The following is a 15,076-nucleotide window of genomic DNA, read 5'->3' as shown; positions in this document are numbered from 1 at the left end:
CATCAAATAGTTTTTTGAAAATGTCCAGTAAACCAAGGGGGTCTTAAAGTTCCTCAACCACCGTGTCACTGAAGTGAAAAAAGGAAAAGAGGTTTTCACGTGACATCAGAGAAAGTTTCATCTCAGCGACTTTCTCAGTGGCATGCTTACACAGCTATAAGTACTGTGCAACGTGAATACCTTTTAGTAGCCCTTTGTTTGATAATGACTAGTCACCTGATTTGTGCTGTTGTCTTTCAATGGAACTTAGCTGAGCTCATTCCTGCCCTGACAGAGGGACATAAACCAACCCGGCTCCGACTGTGAGGAGCCGGTGTGTTCCACAACAGTAATTTAACGTTTTTTTCTGTGCCTGGCGCTGTGTTGTACCCCTTTTCAAAGCAAGGTGTGCCTGCCCTGCTGTAAAGCCACTTACACAATACCTGGCATCGCTCCAAATGCCCCCTCGTTGGCGCTCCTCTTCCCTCTCTTCACCTGCTACTTTTTTTCTCATACACACACACACACACACACACACACACTCACTCACTCCCCATTCCTCTGAATCATTTGTTCCGCATTCCCCCCGCTCACACTCCCATCGTCTCTTTCTCCAAGCTTTCAGTCCGAGTCCAAGACGTATTCTCTCATTACAAGTTCAGTTCACAGGCTCCCAGTGTTTGACCTCATCCACATGACTAAAAATATTTCAAGCCATATAATAGCTGGAAGTGTGTGTGCGTGCGTGCGTGCGTGCGTGCGTGTGTGTGTGTGTGAGAGAGTGAGTAAGAGTGTCCCACATTCTCTCTTTCCAAACTGGGTCAGGCCTCCAGCTAACTGGGGCCTTACCATACAGCATGAGAGATAGCAAAGGTCACTGTGCAACTGGTGTCCGCTTTTTAGGACTCTGTTTGTTTTTCCTTTCCTTCTGTTGGACATTTTTTCTAATCAAACTTAACAACTGCTTTGTTTTCTTTCCCTTGCAGCTTTTCTATTTTTAATTGTTTTCATCTTCGTCCATTGCAAAAGCAGAAACAATGAGAACGATGTTGGAGTCAGATATATATAAAAGAAATCCTCCTCAGTCATATGACACATCTTTATGCGCAGTATGTTCTTAGTTGGGCCTTGCACCTCCAGGCACGGCTGGAACGCGCCACGTTGAAAGAAGGTAGCTTGCGCAATCGAATGACATAAGGCCTCAGCAGCCCCCTTGAACCACACACACACACGCACACACGCGCACACACACACACACACACACTCTTAGAAGTGGAGAACTGGGGCAGCGTCCACGGTCAGAAGGCTAATTAGAGATTAGCGCACCGCGACCCAGTGGATCATCTGTGGACGTAGATGACTGAACTCATTGACTGCAGACAGTGAGCACATAGAATCCACGCGGCAAACAAGCTTTGAAATGGGAAACATGCTGCGACTATGGCCACACACACACACAAGTGCTCTTGAAGTGGAGCTTACTACTTTCTAGAGGGTTTTTGATTTGAGGACTGCTGCTGCTTGTGTGTTTGTGTTGTGTGTTTATATGTTTGTATGCATAGCTGCGTCAGTCAGCCGCACAATAATTTACCCAGTTCTAGCGCTCCATTCCTCTCTCTCTCTCTCTCTCTCTCTCTCTCTCTCTCTCTCTCTCTCTCTCTCTCTCTCTCAGTGCAGTCCTGCCCCTACAGTGCATGGGCTCAGTAGCTGTGTATGTTCACAGAGCAAACACTGTCCTATACATGGGGGCCCTGTGTGGGGGGAAGTACAGGCTGACTTATGCAACACTCGCTGTGGCCTATAGATGCTTGTTGTCTGTGTCTGGCCTGTTTGCCCTGTGGAGGTTTGGCTTCTGGCGCTGGCTTGGCTGAATGTAATGCATCTGATGGCAGTGCTAATGATTATGTTTGGCTCAATGTCAATTTTCCTATTCTCCGTTTAAACAGTGACCAGTGATCTCACCAAGCCCGTACTGTGGTGGATATATTTATGATGTTGGTGTCGTTTTGGTGCTGAAAAGATTAGTGGAAGGGAAATGAGTAGGATTTTATGATCAATGTACTATTTATGCCATTTATTGAGACCAGTTTTGATTTTCAGACAGGAACATTTAGCCTATGGCATTGGCAGCCTTGTGTTTAGTGCTGACCAACAAATGTTAGCATGAATAACGTAACCGCTAAAACATCAGCATGTTAGCGATATTATTATGAGCATGTCTGGCATGCTGACTTTGGCATGTAAACTCAGCACCATGTATTTAGCCTCACAGAGCTGCTAGCATGACGTAGACTTTTAAGACTTGTTCATATTTTCTTCACTAAAGGTTTATTGGAAACATAATCGAGAAAGAAGAAGACAGCAGCTAGTTTTCAGGTAGGCTGCCTGGCTTTGTCCCAATTTAACAAAATTAGGCTGCCAGCACCACTAATTATCTAATTTGGTTCATTTGTGTAAAACTATGAAAAGTAGGGTAGCTTCACTCCCCCTGTGTTCAGTATGGTAAGCTAATTAGCTTAATGTTCAGCATTCAGATATGAGATTGGTAGCCAGGCAATCTTCTCATCTAACTGTCAGCAAGAAAGCAAGTCTATTCCCAAAATGTCAAACTACTCCTTAATATAGGCTCCTCATTGTTACTACACTGGTTATTTATGAGCATAACATAGCCTATAGCGGAGGCCTACTGAGTTATTTTTTTGAGCCAGTCCAATTGAATTTATCCCCCCCTGTAGTGTATGCTAATGATGCTAAACAGTGCCGTTGAACCCTCACCACCTTTAGAGCTCTGCTGTAGTAGTGTCATCCAGTGACTGTGCAGCTAGGTAATTTGAAGTCCACTTAATCCTAATCTCTAATCCCATTTGACTAAAACATTCTCTGCCATCTGGCCCTGGCGAGACAAAAAAGAAGAAAAAAAAACTCACACACACACTTGCATGCACCTACACACACACACACGCGCACGCACACAGAGACATGCACGCAGCTAATCAGATAGAGCCGGTAGCTTGCGGTTCGACGACACAAGTTGACTACCAAGAAGAGGAGCTTTTTTTTTTTTTTTATGAGAAATACCTTTGTGCTAATGTTGGGCTGTTTTGAGTGTTTATAAAGATAACACAGAAGGCCAAATCTGTGGATGTGGTAGAACGCTAGACACCACACTTAATCCTAATCTCCAGAGTAGAAGTTTTTGGAACGTGAAGGTCTCGGGGAAGAATGTAAAACTTGTGTGTTGGTCTCTGTAGTTCAATACAGTGACGTGCGGCTAACGGTCAACTATCCAGTGTGCCAGCTGCTGTGTGCATGAATTTATTTGATCTCCCCCTCCTCCCCCCCCCCCCGGGTATACAGTGCCCTCTAACATTATTTATCTCATTAACAGTCTTTCAGCGATGTGTGATGCGCTTCTCCTCAATGCATGCGTCTTCTGTTCAGGGTCAGTGTTATGGCTCAAGAGAGGACAAAGACAATTCAAAGCTGTGGTGTTGCGTAACCCCAGCGGTGAGAAACACAACACTGTCAGGTGTGACTCACATCAGATAAGGAAGCATTGTGTTTTCCTGTCCGTGCGTTACACACATAATAGTGAGCGCTCTGGCTGATTCTGCTAGCTTCATATTAGCAACATAACCAGAAACACACACACACACACACACACACACACACACACACACACACACACACACACAACAGCTTCTCAGTGCTTGTGTGTGTTTGTCATTACTTCTACATAAGTGGATTGGCTGTGTGTTTGTGTACCTATATGCATTATGGATAACACAACCACACACACACACACACACACAGGGCTAGAGCTGCACAATGACGGATGATCATTGCGGCCTAATCCTGCCAAGAGAAGATGTTTTTAATGTTTCAATGACCAGAGCCCCCAAGTGCAGACCATCTTTTATTGATTTATTGTGTGTGTGTGTGTGTGTGTGTGTTAGTGTCTATAAGGGACAAACAAGGTTCACTGAGTCTATGCAGGCCCCCCGCTCTCTCTTTTAGTCACGCTGTCTGGTTCCTGTACTAGCGGCCGGGCCTCCGTATAGAGACAGAAGGATGGGTAGAGGAAAAGATGTGATTAGATTTGGAAAAAAAAGCCTCTAAGGGAAGTGTCATGAGTGCAATGTATGCATATCCTATAGTCTCTCTCTCTCTCTCTCTCTCTCTCTCTCTCTCTCTCTCTCTCTCTCTCCCTCTCTCTCCCTTTCTCTCTAATGCATATTTCCTGCCTGGTTATGTAATGCGGGGGCCGCTCGGAACTCCCCCCCCCCCAACACACACACACCATCCTCTCTCTCTCTTCTTACCCTCCCCAATCCAGAGCTTGACATGCCTTCCTGTTTTTCCAGCGACCCTGTGAACTCTTTTCCCAGGGCAACACTTGGGAGGGCACACACACGCACACACACACACACACACACACACACACACACACACACAGCACATGCTGTTCTTGTCACATATTGCAAGTAATGTGTGCTTATTTTCAGAGCTGCTACCCTTGGTGCTTTGTTGTGTCTGGTATAGGCTACAAAACATAGGCCTACATGTTATTGTCACTTGGGGGTTGGATTGGGTGTGTGTGTGTCTCTCTCATCTGCCTTCATCATATCATAACAAACCCTCTCTCTCTCTCCTCTGTCCTGCTGTCCATTTCTTCCTACTCACCAGTCTGCCAGTCCTACTTGTTTTCACCTTTGCTCTACAGGCAGGAAATGGGTGTGTGTGCCTGCCCATAAAGTAGCCTAATAACAATGTCGCCCAACTGCTGGTGTGTGTGTGTGTGTGTGTGTGTGTGTGTGTGTGTGTGTGTGTGTGTGTGTGTGTGTGTGTGTGTGTGTGTGTGTGTGTGTGTGTGTGTGTGTGTGTGTGTGTGTGTGTGTGTGCGTGCGCGAGAGAGATAGCATAGCCTCTGTGTGTATAGTTTCTGTGCTTTTGGTGTAATACAGTGTACAGTGTGTGAGACAAAGAGTGTGTGTATTCGTGTGTGTGGTTAGTTTCTCCATTGTCAGAGGCTTAAGCGCCGTAGCCGGCTCTTTTCCCGCCAGTGCGGTGTTTTGTGGGCGGGGTTTTGGCTGGGCTTCAGCAGCTCAGCAGCAACAAAGAAGTGAGATTCGCGCCCGTTATGCAAATAGAGCCAGAGTGGGAGGAGCAGGGTGCCTCCCCTACTGCAGCACTTAACCCTTTCACTGCCCGGGTGGAAGGCAGTAGATAGCAGGCGGTTTGTGTGTGTGGACTGTTAGCCTAAATGTGTTCCTTCTTGTTCTTCTGTCCTCCTGAAAGGAGAAGAGCAATGTAGAAGGTCTAAAAGAAAGCACAGTTGACGTGGAATGCTTGCCTTGAGTATCCAAGTTGGACATTTTTTAGTAGCATACTCGGTTGGGTTTAGATTAAAAGTGCTACGAGGACATTTTAAATATTTCTGATACATTCAAATTTTTCCTCTGATGATCATAAATAACATGTAAGCGCAAACAAGACCATAAGTGCAAGGAATGTTATTTTTATATAGGCTAGTTGTTCTTAATGCCTTTGTCACGGGTATGCTCACACAGGAACAACTGCTGGGTTTAACACAAACTGAAAGTTCCTCGGAGCACCTTTTAAAGAAGTAGTAGCCTATCCTATGCACACATTGCTCTAGCCTATTTGCCATTTACACATTTCCAGAGGCTACTTTGGCAGTAGTTATGCAAAAATCCTTATGGCCACATGAACCTGCTCTGGTCGATATGACCTTTGCTGTGTGGATATTTGATTAAACATAAGTGAATGTATGGACATTTGCATCTAGCAGGCAGAATATTCAAATAACATCAAACCTTAACCCCTGGATCTGGCCTTGGGGGAGACCCTCTTCAAGGCTGGGCTTAACGGTGAGAAAATAAAGCCGTCATCTTGAATCCATCAACAACAACAAACAAAAAAATGTAATTTGAGCTACTGACTTCTGCTCCTCTTGCTGTGTTTCCATACAGTTTAAAATAGCCCACAAGAAAAGTAAAGGAGAAAAAAAAATCCTCCAAAGAGTGTGAACATGTGGCTGCACACCTGAATTTAGACAAAGTTTAACTGTGTCACTGATACTTCACTTAAAACTCTCCACCATAGCCTAACCCTTTAATGGGTATTTTAAGAACAGATGTGTATGTGTGTGTGTGTCTGTGTGTGTCTGTGTGTGTGTGTGTGTGTGTGTGTGTGTGTGTGTGTGTGTATCCACTTGAGTGTACCAGCTCATGGCTCGCTCATGTTTTAAGCGAGTTATGTAACCCAACGCAACATTAGATGGCATGTGATGTGAACCAATAGCAGCTGTTGTACACACACACACACGACGTACACGTACACACACACACACACACACACACACACACACACATGTGCTGGCGGCGCACACACATCCTCTTCCTCCCCATTTCCTCACTAAGGGCCCTATTATATGAAGAAGTTGTGTGCTTCAACATGCTAAGCAGCGGCATGCAGGCAGGATGGAGAGGCAATGATCTCCAACACCTCAAACAGTTGAGAAGATCCCTCACTGAACTCTCCTTTAGTGACTTTCTTTATTACAAGATATCACTGGAGTATTTCTGCTGCAGGATCTCGACAGTCAATGCACGAGAAACTTTAATTTTACGATAGCAGGAGTACAACATATGTGATCGTTTTTTTCCCAAGAAATGACGTATGTAATGTCCTCTAGTGATTCTTTAACGAGCGTAGTCTCTTGAACGTCTTGTATGAAGTCAAAGAGCACGAGATTATGAATTCTACACATTTGTCAAACAGCACTTGACGCGTAACACTGACTGAAAAACAGTGAGGGGGTGTATGATTATTTTCTCACAGAGAATACAGTGTTGTTTTCATTATTCCTACTTCAATACAGTGTATGTGTATACAAGAGGTCACATCCATGCATGGCTGGCTCAGATGTATTTTTTTCTAGGAACTTCCTCAGAAAGATGTGACCCTTAAATCAATAGCGCTGTGTTTTTTTTAAATGGTTCATATGGTAACATGCTGCTGAGCTTCAGGCATATGGTGTAGGGATTTTTTCACCACTTCACCTGCGTCCAATGTGTATTGGGAAGAAAACAGGTCTCACACTCCTTCGTTACATCACACTGATGAACACATTAAGTTAAGTGAATCTATTAGTTACATCAAAATTGGTCTTTTTTTTTTTGCATACCCCCTATCAAGTTACCACACTTCAGAGGGGGAAAGAGCGCAGGGTCAGCCATAGTACAGCGCCCCTGGAGCAGTTTTCGGCGTTAAGTGCCTTGCTCAAGGACACAATTGTAAAGATGATGGGCACTGTAGACGTAACTCCCTCCTGTCCGGTGCCGGGGATCGAACCAGCGACCTCATGGTTAGTCGGCCCCCTTTCATCTAGGCCATCCTACCACCCTTTTGGTCTCAAAATAAAGCTTGTGTTGTGTTGCTGGAGTTTTAACCTTGTCTTGTGATTTTAGACTGATATTAACAAAGGGGACCACAACATTCTTTTGACTTTGTTTTGTTCTCTTTCTCATAAGCAACCAGACAGCCATCTTTCGAAGGAAAAATGTGGCAACATGTATGAAAATGACCCCAGTGTCCTTGATTTTAAAATGATTAGAAAACCTTAATGACACAGCTCCACACAGAAACATATACAGAAGCACACAGGCATCTTTCTCAGCACATTTGTACAGTGCAGGTTGTGCAGAGCAGCAGTTGGTATAAACGGCCCTAACGACACCCGGCGGATTTACATTGTGGCTGGAGAGACAGTGTCCGTCTGCTGATATGAAGTACACTATAGGGCTAGTGCGTTCATCAGTTAGGTGTGTGAGAGGGAGACACAGGGAAAAAAGTTGTGTGTGTGGGGTGAGTCAGTGTTCTTTGAAAGGCGGGAGCATCGGCGTCGGCAGACCCTTTTCACCGGGGCACGTGCCCCGTTGTGGATCTGCGGTGCCTGGGTATGCCTGGGGCACTGATTTTTTAATTAATTAATTTATTTATACCTTTAATTTTTTTTTTTTTAAGTCTGACTCATCTGGCAATCTACAGAATGCATGCTTGCATTTTTTTTTTCTTAAAATAGGCCTATATGCATGGTGCCCCCCTCATTGGCCGGCCGCTGCAATGAAATGTACGTGACGAATGCACACACTGAGGAGAGAATCATTCTCCTTGATATCGACTTTTTGAACCTGTCCAGCACAGCGTCAGCGACCATTCACTCCGGCCGGCGTGAAGTGAAGTAAACAGTAACGGCCTCCACACACATCCTGCGTCTACCTCTGGAGCGCGTCGCGTTACCTTACTGCTGCCTCTCTCGGACTTTTCTCGGACACACATCGTCTCAGCAGCTGCTGCGCTGCTTCTAAAAGCCCTATCTTTCTACATAGAGTTTTCATAGATAATTCCCATTAAAAATGAAGTTATTTCATGTCATCTATGATGCATATGATTTATATTGAGTCTGGACAGTAATCCGTTCGCCCCATTGCCATTTAAAAAAATGTTTTTTGCCATATTTTCGCTTGTTGGAAGTTTTATTTTGAAGGGGACACACCAGGAAATGGTGAAACTACAGCGAAAGCTGCCAGTATGAAGTCAATATGACTCTCAGCAGAGTATTTCAAAAATCACTTTACTGATTTATACGGGAGAGAGAGAGGGGGGTGTGGTCGGGGAAGAAGAAGGCCGTAGACACAGATAGAGCAACGGAAAACTGTTGCGCTCATCATGATCTTTTTTATTTCTTCACTATATTGGATCTCTATATGTGTCATTTATCCAAAAATGAAATGCCAGAACTAATTGAAAATTAGGTTTTAAATCCCTCGGATTTTGATTGCACAATTAAATCGTGAAATAAAGGGATTATTCGCGTATACGACTGAGGGATGTTTTATTTTGAAATAAACACACCGGGTAAACGTGTAACTAGAGTGAATGCTGCTGGTATGACTGTCAGCAGAGTATTTCTCTATCAGTTAAAGCACAGAGACGCGAGAGAGACGCGCTGCTCTCAGAAAAAAATAGGCGAGCCTCCTGAGGTGAAGGGGAGCGTCGCTGCAGACGTGCCTCCGACGCGCCTCAGCAGTGCGTCTGAGGTTGGATGTGTGCTCGCTCTACGTTGATTTCTGTGACAAAAAGTCAGACGCAGACGCGAGGTAGACGCGCAGTAGAGGTAGGATGTGTGTGGGGCGCGTTACATTTTTATCCTCTGGAAGCATAGAATGTCTAACAGCTGCAGTTGTGAAAGGACATTCAGCGTACTGAGACGCCTTCACACTTGGTTGAGGAGCACAATGGGGCAAGATAGGCTTCATCATCTTGCCATCATGTCGGTTGAGCGAGGAGAACTCTCCAAATTAAGCCAGTCACAATTGATCGACAGCTTCGCAAAAATGAAGCAGAGGCGCTACCGTTTACTGTTAAAAAAATGAACAGCTCCCCTATCTTTCTGGCCATGATATACACACCTCATAGGATCATCACCATCACACCATCATAGGATGGTCTGAAATAGAAATGATAAACACAGACATGTATGTATGTAGAGGTGTTTTTTTGTTTTTCCTTTTACAGTTGCACATTTCAAGTTTTCAGTTTTCAAGTTCATGTTTGCTGACAGATATTTAATGAAGATACGCTTTATGATAATAAATAAGTGCTATAAAATATTTGCTCGCGTGCTTGCATTAATTATCTGTGCCCATGCTTTTTTTAAATAAATAATTGCCCAAAATTTTCTTAGCTCGCGCGCTTCGCGCGCTCGCATTTTTTTTTGGTGCCCTATTGTGCCCCTGTATGGTATTGGGTGAGCTGACGCCCCTGGGCGGGAGGTTAGGCTATAAGCCAACAAATTTGTATCACACACACAGTTTGGCTGATAAGGTGTTTCTTCCACAGAGGCAGTTAACGGTTCGTTGCTAATCCGTTCAGGAGGGAAAGCGACAAAGCTAGAGGGGAATTTGCAAAACGGTTTAACTTTATGATTATCATAAATGTCTTGTCTGTTGCAATAATAATAATAATACAAAAAAAATCCCCAACCATGACCCACCCCGTTTGCTTTGCAGGAGTTTTGTTTTGTTACAACTCACACCAAACTGAATTTTTTTTTTTTTTTTAAATAAATATTCTCATTATTTGTCTATTGCTGCTGTGGTGGAGCTGGTGTAAGAAGCCTTAACTCTACAATGGTGTTTTGTATTTGCATGTTTAACATGATCCTCATTTTCATTTTAAAATGAGTTGCATATGACCTATGTGTACAACACACACACACACACACGCACACACACTCACTCACACACACTGGCTTTTAATGAGTTTTAATGTCCCTCGATGGAGGCACAATGGGAATAAAAATCCTCAGAAAAACACTTACAGTATCTCACAAAAGTGAGTACACCCCTCATATTTCTTCAAATATTTCATTATATCTTTCCATGGGACAACACTGAAGAAATGACACTTTGATATAATGTAAAGTAGTCAGTGTACAGCTTATATAACAGTGTAAATTTACTGTCGCCTCAAAATAACTCGACACACAGCCATTAATGTCTAAACTGAAGGCAACAAAAGTGAGTACACCCCTAAGAAAAAATGTCCAAATTGGGCCCAAAGTGTCAATATTTTGTGTGGCCACCATTATTTTCCAGCACTACCTTAACCCTCTTGGGCATGGAGTTCACCAGAGCTTCACAGGTTCCCACTGGAATCCTCTTCCACTCATTCATGACAACATCACGGAGCTGGTCGATATTAGAGACCTTGCGCTCCTCCATCTCCCGTTTTAAGAAGCCCCAAAGATGCTCAATAGGGTTTAGGTCTGGGGACATGCTTGGCCAGTCCATCACCTTTACCCACAGCTTCTTTAGCAAGCCACTGGTCGTCTTGGAGGTGTGTTTGGGGTCGTTATCATGTTGCAATACTGCCCTGCAGCCCAGTTTAAGAAGGTTGAGTGCACGTTTTCAGCGTCATACCAAGAGGTTGGCTTTGGAAAATTGACGTATGAGTGCTGCCAGCATTGCTGCAGGTCTTGAAGGGGTTGGGGGTCAACCTGTCAGTGCTCAGACCATACGCCGCACTCTGCATCATACTGGTCTGCATGGCTGTCGTCCGAGAAGGACGCCTATTCTAAAGATGATGCAAAATAAAGCCCACAAATAGTTTGCTGAAGACAAGCAGACTACGGACATGGATCACTGCAACCATGTCCTGTGGTCTGATGAGACCAAGATAAACTTATTTGGTTCAGATGGTGTTAAGAGTGTGTGGTAGCAACCAGGTGAGGAGTACAAAGACAAGTGTGTATTGCCTATAGTCAAGCATGGTGGTTGGAGTGTCATGGTCTGGGGCTGCATGAGTGCTGCCAGCACTGGGGATCTACAGTTCATTGAATACCAACATGTACTGTGACATACTGAAGCAGAACATGATCCCCTCCCTTCGTAAACTGGGCCGCAGGGCAGTACTGCAACATGATAACGACCCCAAACACACCTCCGAACGACCACTGGCTTGCTAAAGAAGCTGAGGGTAAAGGTTATGGCCTGGCCAAGCATGTCTCCAGACCATCTTTGGGGCTTCTTAAAACAGGAGATGGAGGAGCGCAAGGTCTCCAGTATCCACCAGCTCTGTGATGTCGTCATGAATGAGGGGAAGAGGATTCCAGTGGCAACCTGTGAAGCTCTGGTGAACTCCATGCCCATGAGGGTTAAGGTAGTGCTGGAAAATAATGGTGGCCACACAAAATATTGACACTTTGGGCCCAATTTGGACATTTTAACTCAGTGGTGTACTCACTTTTGTAACCGGCAGTTTAGACATTAATGGCCGTGTGTCGAGTTATTTTGAGGGGACAGTAAATTTTAGGGATGTGAACAATGTGTCGATTCTCGGCTCGATTTTCGACACGTGCTCAAGACGACTCAAAAAATAGAAATCGATAAATCGGGTGTTTCACTTTATTAGATGTTTTGGGGACATGGGAGACGTCCGTCATGCGAGTTCACGAGTGGTCGCGAGCGCGCGCTGCAGGTCCGGTGTGTGTGGGTCAACAGTGCAGTGCAACATATGCAGCATAAAGTTAAATTAACATCACGGTCGTAGACGAATATTAAAACGTTATGCTTTATATGTTGCACTGCACTGTTGACCCGGGCCACACCAGATGTAAATCACCTTCACTCAAAGCCTCCGCCCGAGCAAAGCAGCGAGTAGCGCTGCGACGGTGACTATCACCGGGAGACCTCGCAAGGCGCCGTGCAGAAAAACTCTGTGGTTTGATGGATAACAACGGGAACGGCTTCCGCGATCTGTTTTTATGTACACAGATCCATGTCTGCAAGCTGACAGCGCGACTGAAGGGACTGTACAGTGAGCCGTCTCCCTAGTTTCTGTTTTCAGCCGAGTAAGTTACATTCACCTCCGACGCATGGACAGCGTTTTTAAAATTAAAGCCTCTCTTTATTATCAAAAAGGCTTTGATGCAGATGAAGTCTGAACACACACAGCGGGCGGCAGCAGTGTTTTTTTTAAAGGAACAGTTTATCAGCACCACAACTACGTGCTGCCGCAAAAAAAGGCACACTGCCCTTTTTTTTCTTTTTTTTTTAATGGCACAGTAAATCGATCGATTTGTCGATTCATGCCTCCGACACGTCGACACGCAAACAATGAGTCGTTTAACATCCCTAGTAAATTTACACTGTTATATAAGCTGTACACACGCTACTTTACATTATATCAAAGTGTCATTTCTTCAGTGTTGTCCCATGAAAAGATATAATTAAATATTTGAAGAAATGTGAGGGGTGTACTCACTTTTGTGAGATACTGTATGCTATGATGACATATCGTTCTTTTTGGCACCAAATTGAGAACTTAAAGTCAATTTCCTTTATGTTTTGACTTTTCTGTCACTGTGCTGATTTAACACTCTGTTATTTTGTGCTTCATACTGTCCACTGAAATACAGTTAATAACTGAGTGCTTGTCAGGCTCGGGAGTAATGCAGTTTTGGATTTGAACGCATGCCATTAGGGAAGTGAGACATTGGTTCCTTATTTATTATGTGTCAGATAGAGCTCAAAGCCAAAGCCAGGCACGTGGATACAGGCCTGCACCACACACACACACACACACACACACACACACACACACACACACACACACACACACACACACACACACACACACACACACACAGCACTCCCACTTCCAAACTATGAGATACCATATTTGCCTATAACATCATTGTCGTTTTATGTCCAATTCAGACGGTATCTCGGTATCTCTCTCTCTCTCTCTCTCTCTCTCTCTCTCTCTCTCTCTCTCTCTCTCTCTCTTGTATAAGCCGTGGTTGCATTTTGCACTATACTGTATATACTGATAGGCCTACACTATCTGGCCGCTGCTCTGTTTTCCATATATAACTTCTTCTGACAGGCTCTTCTGTGTCCCCCTGGCCTACTTTACACATTCCAGCAGCACTCACACTGTACAGTATAGCCTACAACAGGAAAGACCCTGGAGCTGGCTGGGACTGAAGCCACCATGAGTAGGTCTAGTGATACCCCAAAACTGGTGCTTTAGCTTTAGCCTATATAGATGTTTTTAAAGTTGTTTCATTTATATAAAAACCATTGTGGCTTAACTGAGATCAACTCCCACCGTTCATCATTCAGTATTTTATTCCAGTGCCTAAGTGTCAGAGAGTTTCTTCTCATCTGGTGAAGTAGACCTCTTCTCTTTTGATCCCATTAAAGCAGGTTACTCCCACGTACTTATCTTAATTGGTTTGGTTGTTGCAGTGTGGTGGTTAATTGATCTTTTGCTGCCTCCTTGTGGCGAGATGAGGACTGTGCATCGAAACCGCACCCTGACGAGAGGTGTGGGGGGGGGGGGGGGGGATCTCTACCCTCAGATTGGATGTTTTACATTTTACCTTAACTATCACCCTAATTTAATTTAATTGTTTAATCACGATAAATACTTAGAAGAACAGTACAAGGATGGTTTTACAACATTTCTAAAAGTTTCTCTTAACAGCTGCCAGGTGTCCATATTTACACATAAACAGGGCCGCCCATAAGGGGTAGAAAGTGGGAAGGCTTTCTAGGGCCCAGCCACTTGGGGGGCCCATGGTCTTTGGAAGCCAAGAACCTAACTAAGATAAACTTTATTTTTAGATATTTATGTCAATATCTATTCAAAGTTGGGTGTTTACACAGAGTCGCGGCTCCGCTTACGGCCATTTAAAAAGCAGTAGAAAAGCAGAAATGTTCAAAATGTTTCAGATTGAGCACAGCGGAGTGTAACTGTTTCAAACATAATCCATCCTACCCTTTGTGTGCCAAATGGTGACAAGATTGGGTTTTGATATTAAACAGTTTTGGCTGGATTATATTTCCTGAGTCGTTCCTGCTCACGGAAAACACATACCTGCTACTTGTGTCTATGTGTCGTTGTGAAAAGTATTTGGACCCCATGAAAAAACAGGTTGGGTACCTTTTGTAGTTCTTCTACATTAGTTACTCTGTAATTTTCCTGAGTCTACAAACTAACGTACATTCTTGTGAAAAAGAATTTCCCTTTGGGGACTATAACTTCTAAAGGCTTTGACATAAGTCTTCAGGTTGACACGGCCAGCCAGGTCTGACCAGTTTTTCAGAAACCTGGCCAATTGACCAACCAGACGGGTCATACCACAATGAAGCTGACGAGCAGCATCATCCTGTTTTCATTATTGCCATAACCACCAAGGTCCTGCTTTCTGTATTGTTTCTAAAAAATAAAAATTGACCTAAAAAAGTTCTTAATGCAAAGAAAGACACAAGGCACAACGAAGTTGGAAATAATTGAAGGAACAGATTTGAGTTCAAAGATTAAGAACTTTTTTGTAATGATTTCAGTGCTTTTGCAGTGCTGAGAGGAGAATGAACTAAGCCTAAATGTTGCAACCAAACATAGGCCAACTTTATAGTTTTGAGGGTAGGTTAGTTTGGTTATTCATGTAGAGAACCGCCTTTTTTCATTTGTGTGTGAAGAATTTGTTGTTGATGTTGTT

This window comes from Ammodytes marinus, assembly GCF_949987685.1.
Source record: "Ammodytes marinus genome assembly, chromosome: 17".
Lineage (NCBI taxonomy): Eukaryota > Metazoa > Chordata > Actinopteri > Uranoscopiformes > Ammodytidae > Ammodytes > Ammodytes marinus.
The sequence above is the reverse complement of the archived record's forward strand: the minus strand, read 5'-3'. Positions refer to the sequence as shown.